Here is a 19,083-nt window from a genome sequence, read left to right on the forward strand (position 1 = left end):
TGTGCAGGGCCACCTTACTGTATGTACATGCTGCCCATCTGTTTTTTTGGACCATGGGCTGCCCCAATCAGGCCCAATATGTATGTGTGAGGCCCAGTGTTGTGTGTGAGACCCACCTGATGTATATGAGGCCCTTGTGTGAGGCCTAATGTTATGTGTATGAGGCCCATTGTGATGTACATGAGGCCCTTGTATGAGGCCCTTGTGTGAGGCCCAATGTTATGTGTATGAGGCCCATTGTGATGTACATGAGGCCCTTATATGAGGCCCATTGTGATGTGCATGAAGCCATTGTGTGAGGCCCATTGTAATGTGTATGAGGCCCATGTGATGAGTCCCAATATGACGTATGTGAGGCCCATGTGATGAGGCCCAATTGTGAAGTGAGATTCCACCATGATGTATGTGATGATGTTTATGATGCCCATCCATTTTCTTAGTTAGTATAAAGGCCATGGACCCCATTATATGATAGGTTTTAAATGGGCCACACCTTGGGAGCAATGGTGGTTAAATGTCCACATTGTAATCCTCCCTAAGGCTCGTTGACTAGGCCCATTCTCATCTCCTCTTAGTGGGCTAACCCAAATTGTTGGGCCCTTATTATTATTAGTATGACCCATCTCACTTGGACCCCCATTATTGTTGGTGTTTTCACCATGCCTTAGCCATAAAGCCAATCTTGTGTTTATTGGGCCCCATCGGAAGCCCAATTTATTATGGGATGGAGCGGGTGTGGAAGCCCATCCTTTATTCTCAGGCCCATACTTGGTAGGAGTAGGCCATTTAGGTCCATCCTTATTATGAGAAGAGTACATCATCACCGTAGATAGAAGGATCTGTGATATCAGATTTGGTATATCCACCTTTGAGGACACACGGAGTATGTGCTTAGTATATCACCATGATTCATGCCCATGCGCATCATATGTATGCTTGATATGAGGAGTGATTGATCATATCATATGTCATTGGACGAATTATTATGGGACTCCTTGATAGGAGGAGTTGCCCATATGAGCACGCAATATGCGTAGGATTATTGCATGACTGATTAGTGTGATTCATGCATCTCACATTTGTGTGACATGATTACTGTACGCCCTACCGACATCAGGACTATAGCCTCCACAGGCATATCGTGGATGGTAGGATTGGACACTGAAAATCTTTTCTATACATGGGGCGCGATAAATGTTCTTGGGTGAAATTCCCTAAACCCTTATGGTACCAGGAGGTTCCTCCAATGTCTAGAATGAGTGGATATATCAACGCCAAGTACCGAATACCAGGAGATAGCGCTTCTCACTGTGTCGTGGTCAGTTGGAAGGGGGTGTGGCCTTACCTGCCCGAGGGAGTAGGCAATGCTAGCTGAGTCTGACCCAGCTTGAGGAATGGGTTCGCTATCGATGAGCTGGGCCGATATTCGTAGGTGGATAGTGAGTCTCTTTCACGTACCTAGTTGTGCGCTTGATGGGGCTATAGTTGGTGTAGAGTGTAATAGACCACAATGATATTTCAGAGATGAACTGTACTGATATGTGGATCCAGATGAGGACTAGTGTGCTTGTGTTGCATCTTGCATATGACAAGTGGCTATGCAGGCCTTACATAGCATAGCCTTGGTATGGCTGACATCATTCATGCCTTGCATCGTATAGCCTTGGTATAGCTGACAGCATTCATACCTTGCATCGCATAGCCTTGGTACGGCTGGTAGTATTCATGGACTTGCTAGCATTTCTACATTACTCTAATATTACATACTTGGTACATATATTGAACACACACTTACACTACCCTCTAAGCTTTCTATAAGCTTATGCACGATAGGTGCATGTAGGTGACACCGGGACGCAGTCGAGTTGAGGCAGGAGCGTGCGACAGAGCTTCTAGAGTTTTTATTATTTATATTGTATTTCCTTCATGTATTGTACTCAAAGTTTTTGATATAGTGGATATGTGGTGGTGTTGTGGTTATTGTTTGTGGGTTATGCATGTGGTTATGCTTCTTACAGAAAAATTTTATGTTGAAAATCCTCCTTGTAGGATCCGAGGATCGGAATCTGACATATGGGTGTCGGGAGCCGAGAATGGGGCACTGAGGTTGTCAGCGTCGGATTCGGCGATTGAAAATTTTATGAGCCCGGTTTTTGAGTTTAGTGCATGACAAGGTGAGGGTAATTCCACTTGGCGCTCTCTTATAAGTCTTTGGGCTTGGTAGGATGATAAATAGGGTAAATTCTGGGGGTTAAGTTTATGGAAGAGTTGACTTTTGGGAGGGAGGAATAGCTGTAGCTCAGAGGAGCATATCTGTCGAGGCAGGGCGGTAATCGGATTATTGCCAGCAATAGTCTGGCTACTGACCAGCCGCCATTGACTTTGAACTCAAGCTGGTGGTCTCTATTTTGGGCTCTAGGTATGTAACGCCCTAAATTTTGAGGGTCGAGCAAAGCTCTACTCCCAAGATCCAACGCATCACTTATGCAACATGAATAATGATGATTAGATGTTGTCCATGTCAATGTATTAAACATGAGTGATATTACACTAAAACAACATATCATAATCTATATATAATTAAATTAGCAAGCCGAAGACTGGAATATATGTATATCAGAATGGTAAATATTTTACAACCTCCAGAGTATGATAATGTAATAAGGTTTAATATACACAAGGGTTGTTTTAAAATATACAAAATGTAAAAATGTACGTGTCCAACTAATCCATGTATCCCTATAATCCCGTCGAATCAGAACAAGGTCTACGTAGACCCACCTGATAGCTGAACATAGGAGAATTCCTCCTCCTCATCTATGAAGTCCAACTCAGTTGCATAGACCCCGACGTCACCTGCATCCAAACCAGAGTCTGGTTGGTGTTTTAAAACACCGTCTTAGAGTGGGAGTGAGTGATCAACTCAGTGGTACTATAAGGCAAAGGTTAACATGTTATCATGTCAATCAAGCAGTGATGATAAAGCAGTACAACAATCATATCCTAAATACTCTTGTTAATGCAGGGATGGTATGCAGTAATGATGCATGCCCTCACATGAAGCTCCCTCAAAAGCGACTCTGACAACCAAGTTCGCGCATGATAAACTTCCTAAAGGTACAACTTCCTCGCTAAAGCACATGCAATGCGGTACATGGTCATGTTAGCCGAGTACTTAATTAAGCTTAATCATACAACAGATTTGGGAAGCTAAGGTACCTCCATTTATATCATCAACCCAAACGAAGGATCCATCTAGGGTCGTCAAACCTAGTTAATCACATACGATAGGCAAGTTGTAGGGTAACACCCCTAATGAAAAGCAGTGAATAGGTAAATTTAAAAGTTTATACTTGCGGTCACTATGAGAAGGCTCGTCACCTTAGCGTAGGCCAACAGCTCGAACACGGTGTCCCATACCACCATGCCCAGCTCACGAGTTTGGGTTGTTCACTGGTCACTACGAGGAGGCTCGTCACCCTAGTGTAGGCCTATAACTCACCCACGGTGTCCCATACCACCATGCCTGACTCATGAGTCTTAGCAGATCGTGGTACCAAGGTTCAAACAGGCTTTTACAATCGCAAGTGGTACCTAAGATTCAAGCAGTAGTGTCCATATATGGTAAACACACAATAGGCCAGTCAGTTTGTCTGACGAGTTCAACTGGTATGGGCGCACACCGAATTAATCGACATGGAGCGCATAAGCACTTTAGGTGGCCTAACCACTGTCGATAATTTCCGTACGGCCTGGATTCATCAAACATAACTACTGTGGTGAAGCTAGTTCGGCCACTCAAACGGGAATCATTATCGATTACCTGGACCATGTTGTAGTCCCAATCTTACTCAAATGTAATATATAAATACATTTATTAATCATATTAGCATTTAACAAACAATTCCAATCAATTCCTCGTTTGAACATTTCATCAAACACATTGAACATGTTACCTAATATTTGCATTTCATCCACAAATCGTGTAGTTGAAATTATGATTACATGAAGGACACCATACCTATAGATAAGGTGATTGAGAATCCTATCTCAATACCTTTATTAAATACAATTCATCAATAATTTCTCATTCAAGCATTTTATCAACCACTTAGACTACACATCACTAAATACATAGACTATATTAGTTATGACATATATTATGGCAATTCCTTATAAGACAGGATCATCATGCATACGAAAATCATGAATCCTAGATCAATAGTCATGGCAAGCACAAATCATAATTGCATATTCATTCAGACATTTTAACCAACACATATGATGCATATTTGTTTCAACATAGTTCAAACATGTATATTATATTGAAAATGACGTAACTAAGATCGTATGGTAGTAATTAAGCCAGACATAAATCATTACTGACATTGAAAGCATTGAAAACCATAGCCTAAACATTTATAGTATGCACCTTTCGTCGGAATACTCGATTCGGATGCGGTTCGAATCCTACGTTCCCGAAAATGGAATAATGAGTACCTAAATCACGAAATCCATTAGCTAGGTTAACAAATGATATTCTAAATCTTAACTATGGTGTTAGGGTTTGGATTTCTTATGCAAATCGTAGTTGGAACGGTTCGTGTACCGATGTGCGGAAGTGAAACAACACGTGGAGTAGTGGGAGAGAATCCCCGCAACGATCTCCCGAACTCTCTCTTTTCTCCACACTCTTTTCTCTTATTTTCTCTCTTCTCTTTCTTAAGGTTAGAGAAATTCATATGGAATGGAAATGGAGTGGTGTAAGGGCTTTATATAGGCCTATAACTGATGCAAATGGCCCCGGGTCCATGGTATACCTGATTTACATCAAAAGGGCGACTGTTTTTGACGAATGGGGTTCATCTGGAGGTCCGTTGCTCACTTACGGCACAGGGTAAGTCCCCTGACAATGGATCTAGGCTAGGATGTGATTTTCAATGCGGTTGGATAGGCCGATGACCATGGAGGACCTGTGTCAGATCAATGGTCGTAGTCATTCGATCAGGGCCACAAGCATACAGATATGTGCAGGAAAATTTTCCTGATCCATAGGTGAAGTTTGGTTAGAAACTGATAGTCTAAAATTTTCAATTTCACAAAAAAGCAATGGCCCAATTTACTTAAGTTTCATTACATTTTCTAAAGATATTCGCGTTTCTCACACACTTCGCTCAGGGCTCAAGTTGTGCGTTTCTGGATACTATCTGAGCTCGATTCCCGCGATGGTTTTCAAGCCCAATAAGACGGACATAAGCCTATAGTGTTCTGGTCATTGGACTTTCAACGTGCGGTCCAGGTTCGATACGGAGTTTCAATGTGCTCACGAGAGCAACAGTGTCATGCCCAAACTCGAAAACCAGCCTCACAATATTTCCGATTGCTGAATCTAGCACCAACAACTTCCGTAGTACCCCATTCTTGGCTCCCAGCGCCCATTAACTAGGTTCCGATCCTGGGATGCTACGAGGAGGATTTTTAACATTAGTTTAATTCGTAATAAGCATAACCAAAGGTATAACCCACAAACAACAACCAAAAACTCCATCACATTTCCACTATGATAAAAAATTATAAGAAAAATAAGCATAAAGAGAAATACAATGATAATAGATAAAAAGCTCCAAGATGATCTGCTAAGCGCTCCCGCCTCAACGCTGCTGCGGTCCAACATTACCTGCACGCAACGGTCGTGGATAAGCTTATGGAAAGCTTAGAGAGTGGTGAAAGTGCGTGGTCAATGTAGTATTACAATTATGCAGTATCAGAGTAATGTGAAATATGCTGATGAATCCATGAATACTATTGGTCGTACCAAGGCCATGCAATGCAAGGCATGAATGATGTCGGCCATACCAAGGCCATGCAATGCGAAATGCAACTCAAGCATATGAATCCTCATCTAAGTCCACATATTAATACAGTTCAACTCTAGAATATCACCAGGGTCTAGTACACTCCAAGCCAGACTATCACCCTATCGTGCGCAACAAGGTGAGTGGAGGAGACCTCACTATCCATCTGTCAATATCGGGCCCAACTCATCGATAGTGGATCCATTCCTTGAGCTGGTCAAACTTAGCCTAGCTTTGCCCCATCTTCTTGGGCGGTAAGGCCACACCCCCTTCCAACCGACCACGACACGGTGGAAAGCGCGGCCTCATGGTATTCGACAATCAGCACTCATGCATCCACTCGGTCTAGACGTTGGAGCAACCTCATGGTACAATAAGGGTTTAGGGACTTTCACACAGGGATATCTATAACACCCTATATAGAATAAGATTTCTGGTATCCAATCTTACCAACCACGATATGCCTATGGTGGCTATGGCTTTGATGTCGCTGGGGTGTATAGTATACATGTCCATAATGCAATATGCATGAATCACGCGGTCCAGTCACACAACAATCATGCACGTACAACGCGCTCATGTGGGCATCTCCCTTCACCAGGGAGTCCCATAACAATCTGCCCAATGACATGTGTTATGATCAGTCACTTATCTCATTATAAGCATACAAATGATGCGCATGGGCATTTATCATGATGTTATATTGTCACATACTCATAATCAGTACTGATAACTGGTGTTGACCTGGATAATCGACACAAATAATCAGCATCGATAATCGGCACCAATAATCAAGGTTGATAATCAGCGTCGGCATCGATAATTGGCACCGATAATCAGCATCGATAATCGGCACCGACAATCAGTATATATAAACAAGGCAGGGTCCATAGATGATCAGCCAATCAACCATAGTATAAAGATCGACACTCGGCCGTGGTTATATCAAATCCGATAACATGGAGTCATTCGTTTACGGTGAATGGGGCCCACTTATTTGGGTTAACTCACGAAGAGAATGGACCTAACAAGGCCTAAGGGAAGGTCACAATGAGGACATCTAACCATCATTTTCCATCAATGTGGACATCTAACCAACATTGCTCCCAGGGAGTGACCTACATAAGGAATTCATACATAATGTAATGGCCATACATACATCCCATTGGGCCTCGCACCTGGGCCTCACATACATCGCATCGGGCTTCATACAAGGGCCTCGACTGTACCATAATGGGCCACGGTCATGGGCCTTGAATACATCACAATGGGCCTCACCCATGGGCCTCATATATCAAGTGGGCCACATTACATGGGTCGCACTAATGGGTCCAATACACGTCACAAGGGCCGCATGGCATGGGCCTAACCTTTATCAAGTGGGTCACACCATCTACACCATTCATCTATTCTTAGGGGTCATTTTAGAGTATTTAAATATATATATATATATATATATATATATGTGAATCACATGGACTGCACATCAATTAATAGTGGTGATAATGATTCCCACCATTAGAATTCTCAAGGCCCACCATAACATTTATTTTCCATCCAATCTATTCATGAGGTCACACGGCCTGAATTAAGATGAAAAACAAATTTCAAATTGATTCAGAACTACTGTGACCCTAAGAATGGTTTCAATGGTGGACGTTCACTCAACACTATTTTTTGTAGTGTGGTCCACTTGATATTAGATCTATCTCATTTTGGTCTCAAGCCTTAAACTGAGCTCGCCCTTTAGATGGACGGTTTGGATGTAACACATACATCGAGCATGGGCCCACCGTAAGAATGGATGGACGTCTTGTGTAAAACACATACATCATGTGGGACCTGCAACTTGCTGACGTCAAGAGAGCAGCCATGTAGCTGCTCCACATGCAACTTGCTGCCCTTTTTAAAAGTAGAGGTGGGTAGTACACGTGTAGACCTGTTGCATTAAAAGATAGAGGTGGGTCCCACATAGGGCCCACCCTCTCACATCATATATATGTATAATATCTATATATATATATATATATCCATGTAACGTCCAGGCCCTTGGATGGCCTGGACGATCACATACATCAAGGAGGGCCCCACATGTAGAGTGCGTCCCACGTCTAAGGATGGTAGACAGTTTGGATAAAACACATACACTATGGTGTGGCCCATCTAAAAGGATGGACGATGTGGGTGGGTCCCATGGACCCCACCGTCAGCACACACACTTCACGGTTAGCACACCCATGTCAGTCCACACTTCACTGTCAACACACACCCATTGCCAGTACACCTCTAATGTCAGGTAACACTTCACTATTAGCTGCACCCTCCACTGGTGCGTCCACTAGACGGACGGTGTGGGTGTGCACCTCATTAAGGTGGGTCCCACATGGCCCACCTGTTTTGGACGAGTCTAATATTTGTGTTTCCCTTTCATCCAGGCCTGTGTGACCGTCCGGTCATGCAGGCCCCAAATAGGGATCAAGGTGGCCTACTTATTTAGATGGCATGGGTAATACACACATCATAGGTGGGCCATTCATCATAAAGAAAGAGAGAAAGAGAGAAAGAGAGGAGAGAGATCAGGGATGACGGAGGGACCCCGCCACTATGGGCCCTTCTTGTATACAAACATACATCAAGGTGGGTCCCACCATATGTGGCCCTTCAATCACAAAACAAGTAAATAACAAAAGGAAAAAATGGGGGTCCAAGATCACCCACCGTCCACTTCTTCTTGCTCCTTAGGCTTCTTTTTCTCCTTAGTTTCAATCTTAACGGAAGAGATGGAGTTTTGATGGTTGAGAAGGGGGATGAGAGGGTAGGAAGTGGGCCACACTAAAGCTCCTCCATGAGAGCTTGGGAAGCTTGGACGTGTGGTGTTCTTGGTTGCTTAGAATTGAGCTTGAGAAATGAGAGAGAGAGAGGGTTCTAAGGAGAGAGAGAGAGAGAGAGAGAGAGAGAGAGAGGGAGAGAGAGAGAGATGGGTGATGGAGTAATGGATGTGGTGAGTGATGGAGTGGTGAGTGATGGGTGTTTAAGAACTTTTTGACTTTAGGGGTAGATGGTGTAAGAAAGGTATTGGGTGTGTAAGAAATCGTTGACTTATGGGGTTGCTTAGGGATGGGTGTGAGGTGATGGTGTAATTGACATGTACTTGACCCTTGATGGGATTGATTGATTGATGGATGTGACATTAGGTAGAGATTCTTTAGGTTTTGCAACGCACAGCGTTTTCCTCAAACTAAACGCGAGCCCATTCTCCTGGATTGGGTATCGCCTTGGCGCGTAAGATGCGACATCGGAACCTCGGCGATGATGCGGTTGCCAGGGTACAAGTCTCGGGTTGACGGTGTGTAACTAGGGTCATGCACAAACACTAATTACAGGTTGCATGTTGTCGAAATTTGACATGGAGGATCGCGGGAATCTACGGAATGGTACGGATTATGATGCGGGTCTTACAAACAGGCTTTTGGGAATTTTCTTAGGTTCTCAACGAGTGTTGAGTTAGCGATTTTAATGGTTTTGGGTCTTGCCATTTGTATAAATAGTGGTTTGAGTTAAATCCATCGATTAATTTAGTTCAGTACTTAATTAATTTTTACCTAAATTTCTACAAAATATGGTCCTCAGGGATTTCTGCTGAGGTGGTACTCGGGTCTCTATATGGATTTTTTTGAGACGTTACAAGGTATGGGCTCTTTTGGGCTTTTTGGACTTTTGATTTTTTGAATTTAAAATGTTTTGGTTAGGGCTCAGAATTGGTTCAGAAATAGTTCAAAAATGGGTAATAGGGTGACCTAGGTTTGGTTTGGCTGCGGTTTAGGGTAGGGCGTGGGGTTCAAGTTCAGTTCCTAAGGATCATCTATGCCTTATCAAGTTGCTAGCCTGGGTGGGGTGTCTACAAATATGTCCATACGTTTTTGAGCTAATTATAGGACTTGAGACAAAAATTGAGCAGGATACGAGACTTAAGTGGGCCGCATTAAAGGAAAAGGTGGATAGAGAAATTCATATAGTGGAAACCTCCCTATGGTTGAGAGTGATGGTTACATGCTATCAATACTGTTCATTACTTCATCCCTACTGAGATGAACTAAAACCATATATAATAGCCCCATTCAAAACTTCTGTGGCCTAAAAAATATTTCAATTATGGACATTCAATCCTTACATTTTCAGCCCATTTGAGTATTAGATCTAGCTCATTTTTGGCCCCATATTCTAAAATAATCTCATAAAATGGATGAACGGGGTGGATTTATAACAAACATTACAGTAGGCCCCACCTAGGTTTCTAATGCCGAAACTTCTTGCGAAAGTCTTTGGCAAGAAATCCACATCTGGATCTAAGCGAGCCAATTAGGTGCAACTCGGGATCCACCGAGGTGGGTGGGACCTTTGACTATATAGGGTCCACCATGATGTTTAGGCAAAATCCACCCCATTCATACATTTTACAAGCTCATTTTAGACCATAATACGAAAAATGAAGTGGATCCAAAACTCAAGTGGGCCACACAGGAGGAAATAGTAGAGATTCAATGACCACCTTTGAAACATTAGTATGGTGTTAAGTATGAAATATTGCATATTTCTCTCTATTTATACCTTGATTTTATAAACATGATAGTTCTTAATTGATTTAATTATGCATATTTTCATGTGCGAGGTGATTTCGAGAGCTTAAAGATGAAATTGATGCAAAAAGAAAGATTTATGCTCAAAAGATTACTAAATAAAAATTTAGAAATTTGGAAGTCATTAATAAATAATTTACTTGTCAAAATCCAAGAAAACAAAGTGAGGAATGAAGAGAATCAAAGATTTGAAGTAAAGAAAAGGAATCCTGAAATTGTCCTGAAAACAAACATATTCTTGAAATTGTCCTTAAAAGGCATTTTCTAAAACTTCAAGTCTATTTTTGAAAACTACGCAGAGTGCGTAAATTTGAGGCAGTTTAAACTCTGAGCATATTTTGGGAAACTGCACAGAGTGCTTAAATTTGAGGTGGTTTGTAGATTTTTCTAACTTGGTGCAAAAGTTGGAGCACAATTATAAATAGTACTCCCTAAGATGCTCCAAAGCATCTTCTAGGGTTTGGAAAGGTCTTAAGGAGCATACACATGATGGAGTAGTAGCCAAAGAGTTTTTCTTCTTTCCTAGTTTATTTTTCATGATTTGTTTAAGAGATGTGGTTTCAATCATATCTATGGTTGGCTAAACCTATTAGATAGGACTAAAAGGTGAAGCTTGTAGCATGTTTGGATGTTTATTTTGCTTTGATTCTTGTTCTTATTGAAAGTCATTGATTTCTAGTTTGATATTAAGGGAATATCTTCAGTTTTCTATGATTTATTATGACTCAAATTACAATAGATGTTGTGATAGCTTTGGATATCTTATTTTCCTGTTTTGAGATAGTGAGATTAGTAAATCCCGTTGTTCACCATTGTCTCTTGGGCATAGTAGGGTGATGGAATCCCTTCCAATCATCACAATTCTCCTCCATTGAGAATTAGGTCAATAAAAAGCTTAGATTTGATTTAAATTATTTTATCTTCCAATTGGATAGGATACGACTCCAATTCCAATTGTGTTCCTTGAATCAAGTAAGGTAGCATCTTGATAGCTATAAGTGGATCCTTGGTACCCTAGTTCCCACCTTTAAATTCACAAGTTCCAATCAACTTTATTCACAATTACTCTCCTTTATTCTAAATTTTAGATTTAGAACTTCTTCTACTTCTAGTTCTAGTTATTTCAGAATACATATAAGTTTAGTCCCTGTGGATTTGACCTCGGTCTTACCGAGTTATTACTACATCTCGACCCTACACTTAGGGTTGTGAACAAGTTTTTGGCACTGTTGTCAAGGATTACGATTACATTTTTCTGGAATTAATTGGATCTTAACATAGCAATTCTAATCCGGTAACCACTTTCTAATGCTCTCCTTCTTTTATAGATTTCTTATTTTCTTTAATTTTCTTTCTTTTAGGTTTTAGTTGTTTGGTGCTTGAGGGATGTGCGTGTTTCATTCCCAAGTTGGTTCGTAAATACACTCAACGTCTCTTGAGTGAAGGAGGATTAGTCGAAGGTTTGCTTATCTATTAAAGGATTAAACACCACTTGAGATCCTCTTAGTTAATTAAAGTAATGACTGCAAATCAACCTCAACCACTAGTTGAGGAAGTTCAAGATGAAAATGAGGTGCATAATGCACCCCCGCCTCGTATTCTATAAGATTATTTACAACCGGTGGGGATGAGTATACCTTCCTGCATGATATTTCTATTGAATGCAGGAACTGTGGATATTAAACCAGGGGTAATTCAAATCCTTCCTAAGTTTCATGGACTAGAATCTAATAGTCCATATATGAAAGAGTTCAATGAAATCATATCTACATTATACTTCTCAAACACATCTGAAGACACAGTTAGACTGAAATTGTTTCCTTTCTCTTTGAAAGAAAAGGCTAAGTCGCGGTTACATTCCTTAAGACTAAGGTCCATTGGCACGTAGGCTGAGATGACAAAGGAGTTCCTTAAAAAGTTCTTTCCCTATCATAAAACAAATACCTTAAGGAAAGCAATCATGAATTTTGTGCAAAAAGAGGATGAGACCTTCCAATGTTGGGAGCGATTTAAGGATCTTGTAAATTCATGTCCACAACATGGCTACGAAACATGGTATATAACAAGCTTTTTCTATGAGGGATTGACCTCACCCATGTGCCAATTTGTGGACATGATGTGTAATGGGGAATTCATGAATAAGGAAGCCAATGATGTGTGGGATTATTTTGATAAACTTGCTGAAAACGCACAATCATGGGATACGTCTTCAAGAAATACCACTTTAAGCCTATTTAATCAAGGGAAAGGGGAGAAATTTATGTTTAAAAAGGGAAAGATGATATAAATGAAAGAGTGGCCAAACTCACATGAAAAGTCGAGGCCATGGAACTTAAGAAGGTAGAACCCGAAAAGACTGTGGAAGTTGTTTGTGGTATTTGTGCTTATAACATACATACAACTGAGGATTACCCAACAATTCCTTCTTTTCAAGAGATATTAAATGAACAGTCAACTACTGTAAACAACTACTAAAAACCTTTCAGTGGCCCCACCTCAAATACATATAACTTAAGCTGGAGGAACCATCCAAACTTCAGTTGGAGGAATGGAGAAATGGCTACTTCTCAAGGGATCCTTAACCAATTTCTAATCAAAAGAAACCACAAGAGGATCCGGTCTTAAAACATATACAAAACCAAGAGCTTTTTAATCAGAGTATGTTGCAAGCCTTTCAAACCTTACAAAGGCCATAAAAGGGGTTGAAATAAAAAATTCAATTGAGGAGAAAGGGATCCTTCCAGCTCAACCTCTCCTTAACCCAAAATAGCAATATGAAATCGGTGACCCAAGCTCTTAAAAACAGATGGAACAGGCTAAGTCTATCACTACTCTTAAAAGTGGAAAGATAATTGACAAATCTATTTTGGTAAGGGTTGAAAAGCCGAAAGACTCATAAATAGATGAGAATGATAGGCCAAGTAATGCTTCAAATGGGTTAGAACCAAAAACTCAAATTAAGCCGAGTGCGCCATTCCCTCAACGGTTGATTCCAATAAAACCTCTCTCTAACTCTCAGGATATTCTAGAGGTGCTTAAGCAAGTGAAGGTCAACATCCCTCTACTGGATGCCATTAAACAAATCCCTTCAGATGTTAAATTTCTAAAAGATTTATGTACGACTAAAAGATGACAAAATATACAAAAGAAAATCTTTTTGATAAAAAAAGTGAGTGCCATCCGTAAGCAAGATGTGCCACAAAAATATAAAGTTCCTGGTATCCCAACTATCACTTATGTAATTGGGAACCATCGGATTGAGCATGCACTTCTTGATTTGGGGGCGAGCGTAAATCTAAACCCTTACTCGGTTTACGAACAATTGGGTTTAGGTGAATTAAAACTCACCCGGACCACATTACAACTTGCCGATTGCTCAATTCGTGTACCAAGAGGGATGATTGAGGATGTGTTGGTCTAAGTTGATAAATTCTACTATCTAATAGATTTTATTGTCCTGGATACTCAACCCATCATAGATGTGAGCACTCAAATACCTGTCATTCTTAGTTGCCTATTCCTTGCTACATCAAATGCTATGATTAATTGTAAAAATGAAATTATGAATTTATCTTTTGAAAATATGACATTAGAGCTTAACATACATGAATAAATTGAAAAGGCCGAGCTAATAGTCCGGGTGAATAGGACTATGCCAAATTTAAAAAATTAAATGTGGAATTAGGCAAATATAAATAAAGATAACACTAAACAATCCTACAAAGCAAAAATGAAAAGCAACCTCAAATGTATAAGTATTGAGAGGTTAATACAAATGTTGTTCTAAGGACAACCTTACACCAAAAACCAATGGCTTATGGCAGGACAACCTAATTCCTAGATCGGTCTGTGTATCAAAATCCCAAACCGATACAGAGGAATAAAGAATAAAAATAGCAAAGAAAATAAACTAAGTTGTTACAACATTCCCACACTTGCATAAAAGAGATTACAACATTCTCCACAAAAGCTTAAAAAGGAATTACAACATTCACACAATAACCACAATCAACCATCCACCATAACAGTAGAAATTATAGTGGTTCGCTTGTGTGTACACCAACTGTTCAGAAAAATAGCCACACAACTACTCCACTCCCAATATCCTCACACAGTGGATATTAGCATTCATTATGAAAAAGGTTTTTCAAGGTTCACCTAAAACCTTCACAATTGTGTCTTTTAAGTGGGCTTACATAATTTAAAAACCCCACGCTCTGAGTTTTTCGGATCACCTCAGACAAACCAAAAAAGAAAGAGAGATTTTTCTGGCACAATCTCAAAAAAAACCAAAGATAAATTTACAGAAATGTAAAAATACTTATCTGGATATTCTCCTTTGATGAAGCCCAGTTGAACCAATTCAAAGTAGATGTTCAATGTCTACACTCACTTATGAAAAGGTTCTAAGTTTTAAATATTTTTTAGATTAAATCACCTTGGGCTAGCTTGATTTGATTTTGATTCCAAGAAAGGAGAATTCTTCAAATAAGATTGGAATGTAGAACTCAAAATCAAATGCAAAAAGCTAAATTAAAGAGAATATTAAATGAGCACTAAATAGCTGTAACGCCCTAAAATTCGGGGGTCGAGCATAACTCAGCTCCCGAGTTTCAAAACATCACTTATGCAACATATTGAATGATGGATGTATGTTGTCTGTATGAGTGCATAAAACATGGAATAGATTAAGCCAAACTGCAAGTATAATTCAGAGATAAGTGAAGAACGCAAGCGGAAGACTTGAAGAAATATATGTGTACATGTGCACATCCCTAAAATACATATACATACCAGGTTGTATTACAAGTGTTGCTATCAAAATTACAAGTATCAAATTACATCATTTAATCCCAAAAGAAATCCCAGCATCCCGCGCATCAGAACAAGGCTCACTAGAACCCGTCTGAAAACTGTATAAAAGAGAATGCAGCTTCATCATCATCGAACTTTGGCTCAGCCTCAGAAGTCGCATCAACATCTGCAACTAAGACAGAGTCTGGTGGGTGTTTAAACACCGCCCCAGAACATGGGAGTGAGTGATCAACTCAGTGGAATAATAAAGCAAAGGTTAACATGTTATCAATTTAATCAAGTAGTAATGATAAAGCAGAACAATCAAACATGTCCTAAGTACTCTTGTTAATGCAAGGATGTATAAAGAATGATGCGTGCCCTCACGCGTACACCCTCAGCATCTTCATCTTACGTTACGCATGACATCGCCACAAAGTGCGCCACGTCTACAAAGGACATGCAAATGCGGTGCATGAGCATAATTACAAAGTTGTTATTAGTCCTTTTCATACAACAGGATTGAGAAGCTAAGGTACCTTCCTCATATTACCATCCAAACAGTGGTCCATATTAGGGTCATCAGTCCTAGACAATCTCATACGATCATATGGTTTTAGGTCGTTGCAAAGGACTCGTCACCAATCAATGCATGCCTATCATACCTTCGTTACTACACTATGTCTCGTCACCTCAATGCGGTATCCTGTCATGCTCGAGGTCACTACAAAGGGCTCGTCACCAATCAATATAGGCCGACAGCACGAATATAGTGTCCCATACCACCATAATCGGTTCACGAGTTTGGTTGCTCACTGGTCACTACGGGGAGGCTCGTCACCCCAGCGTAGGCCGACAACTCAACCATGGTGTCCCATACCACCATGTCCGGCTCATGAGTCTTAGCGGATCAAGGTACAATGGTTTACAGGATTTGCACTGGTAAGTTTAGTATCCTAGATTCAAACAATAGCGTCCATACATGGTGAACATACATCGGACAATCGGGTTACTTGACGAACTTGACTAGCACGAGCGCACGTTGGGTTGAACAGCATAGAGTGCGCTAACACTCCGCGTGGTGAAACCACTACCGACAACTATAATACGACTCGGGTTCATCAAATCACGTCCTTTGTGGCGAAAGCAGCCTCAGCCACAATCTCAAGGCTGATTACCGATTTCCTGGACTATTCATAGTCCCAAACACATTTCACTACAACAGATATTGATATCAACAATTTAGAATAGTAATGGAACAACGACTCAAATCAGGTGGTATGTAAGCATTTGATGAATATCAACTCAACATGGATTGTCACATAAGTAAAACTTGAAATTAAACAACAAGGAACGTAACTTGCACGTGGTAAATCATACACATCAATAGGAGTGTTGAGAATCGCTTCTCAACGCCCGTAATTAGGTTGATATATTACACTTTAGATCATTCAGACATTTCTACAAACACTTAGAATACATAATACAACATACATGATGTATGTTGAAATACACGCATTTGGACAATTCCTTTTGCCAAGGAGTTGTCACACATACATCTATCATAAATACACGACAAATAATCATGGCAAACACATGTGCATAATTTATACGTATACGGTAATTTCTACATATACATAGAATACACAAATCTCAATATATCACATGCATATCAGGAACGCAACATAAACATAACATTTGGCATGTGAAATATCATCCATAACAAGAATAAACCATTAGCTGGCATTGAAAGCCTTGAAAACCATAACCTATACAATTAAAGTCCGCACCTTAACCAGAAATGGAACACCGAACTGATTCAGATGAGATGTCTTTGTCGACGGCGACTAGATAACCTAAGACAAGCATAGAAATGAGCTACAACAATACAAAGACTATTCTAAGCTCTAAAACAGATTAGGGTTAGGTTAACTTACCCAAGGATGAACTTCGAATCGCCGAAAAAATGATTCAAAAGTGAAGGTTTAAGGATGAAGAAGAACAGGAAAGAATCTAAGATGATTCACCAACTTCTCTCTCTCTCTCTCTCTCTCTCTCTCTCTCTCTCTTTTCCTCTCTCTTTCTTAGCCAGGGTTAGGAAATTCGTATGGAAAAGAGAGCTAGGGTTTTAAGGTCTATATATAGGCCTAACATTGATGAAAACAACCCCAGGGCCAAGGTATACTTAGGCTATAACCAAAATAGGCCTCTCTCGATCCAACGGAGCACTTCTGGTGGGCATTTTTCCACGAAAGGTCGAACTTAAGCTCACTGACCATGGATCGAGGTCAAGCTGAGTTTTTGTACTAATCGGAGCTTCAGATCAGCCATGGCGGACCACACTCTATTCAACGGTCACCGAAACTCGATCAGGCCTACAACCATCATGATATGCCTGGGCCACTTTTCCTGATCAGAGGGTGAAATTGGGTCAGAATCCAATGGTCAGATTGCTTAAAATCGTCACGTAAGCGACACGACTCAGATTTCATAAAATCACATTAATTTCTCACCGTTCTCACACTGTTCACTTCGGACTCCGATAAATCGACCCAGAACATCATCTTGACTTGATTTTTGAGGTGATGGCCAAGTCCAACATGGTGACCAAAACAACCTAAGATCATCGCTATCGGACTTACGACACGTGGTCCAGGTCCGATCCAGAACTTCTAAAAATTCTCAAGAGCAACTGGATTTAACAATGAATCCCAGATTTCAGAGTAACCTAGCGCTAACTATTCTACAGATTTTGAGTCATGCGGATCAAATTTGAAGTGCTTAATGCAATTTTCACAAGCAATCAAGTTTAGCGCTAATTACCCCAATTAACTACTAAGGAAAAATAGAAGTAGTACTCGGGTTCAGGCACAAATTTTTTTCAGGTCATTACAATCTACCCCCCTTAAAGAAAATTTCGTCCTCGAAATTCATACCTTCTCATATTCCTCAAGGATATGAGGGTAGCTCTTTTTAACCTTAGCTTCAGATTCCCAAGTAGCCTCTTCCTCATTATGATGCGTCCATAGAAATTTCACAAGAGGGATGATCTTGTTACGCAATACCTACTCCTTCCTGTCTAGAATACGCGTCGGTCGCAGTACATATGTGGCATCCTCGCTCAACTGCACATGCTCCCAATTGATAACATGCGAAGGATCAGGAATGTACTTCTTCAGCATAGAAACATGAAATATATTATGCACACCCGCAAGAGGTGTAGGCAAAGCAAGGCAGTATGCTACCGCTCCCACTCGATCCAGAACTTGAAATGGACTAATAAATCTTGGCGTAAGCTTTCCCTTCTTACCGAACCGCAGAACTCCCTTTATAGGAGAGACCTTAAGAAATACATGGTCTCCAACCTCAAACTCAAGCAGTCGCCGCCTCGTATCAGCGTAACTCTTCTGCCTATTCTGCGCTGTCAGAAGTCGATGTCGAATAATGTCAACTTTCTCTGAAGTCACCTGCACCAACTTCGGACCAATCAAACTACGCTCGTCAACTTCTGCACAGCAATGTTGTGCTCTACACGGGCGACCATACAACGCCTCATAGGGAGCCATGCCAATACTTGCTTGGAAACTATTGTTATACGCGAATTCTGCATACTGGAGACAATCATCCCAACTGTCCTGGAAATCCAAAACACAAGCTCGCAACATGTCTTCCAGGATCTGATTCACACGTTCCCGTCTGCCCATCTGTCTGCGGATGAAATGCGATGCTGAACTTCAATTCACACCCATCACTTCCTGTATACAAGTCCAGAAGATAGATGCAAAACGAGTGTCTCT

General features: G+C 40.7%; 1 non-coding gene across 1 annotated transcript; it reads right to left on the minus strand.

Moving 5' to 3' along the window:
- Window positions 1-12,433: 12,433 nt before the first annotated feature.
- LOC131252390 (small nucleolar RNA R71) lies at window positions 12,434-12,538 on the minus strand. The gene has a single exon (XR_009174413.1). It is a non-coding gene; the product is annotated as a small nucleolar RNA R71 (small nucleolar RNA).
- Between the last annotated feature and the right edge of the window lie 6,545 nt (window positions 12,539-19,083).

The sequence above is a fragment of the Magnolia sinica genome, chromosome 7 (genome assembly GCF_029962835.1).
Source record: "Magnolia sinica isolate HGM2019 chromosome 7, MsV1, whole genome shotgun sequence".
In the NCBI taxonomy this organism is placed as follows: domain Eukaryota; kingdom Viridiplantae; phylum Streptophyta; class Magnoliopsida; order Magnoliales; family Magnoliaceae; genus Magnolia; species Magnolia sinica.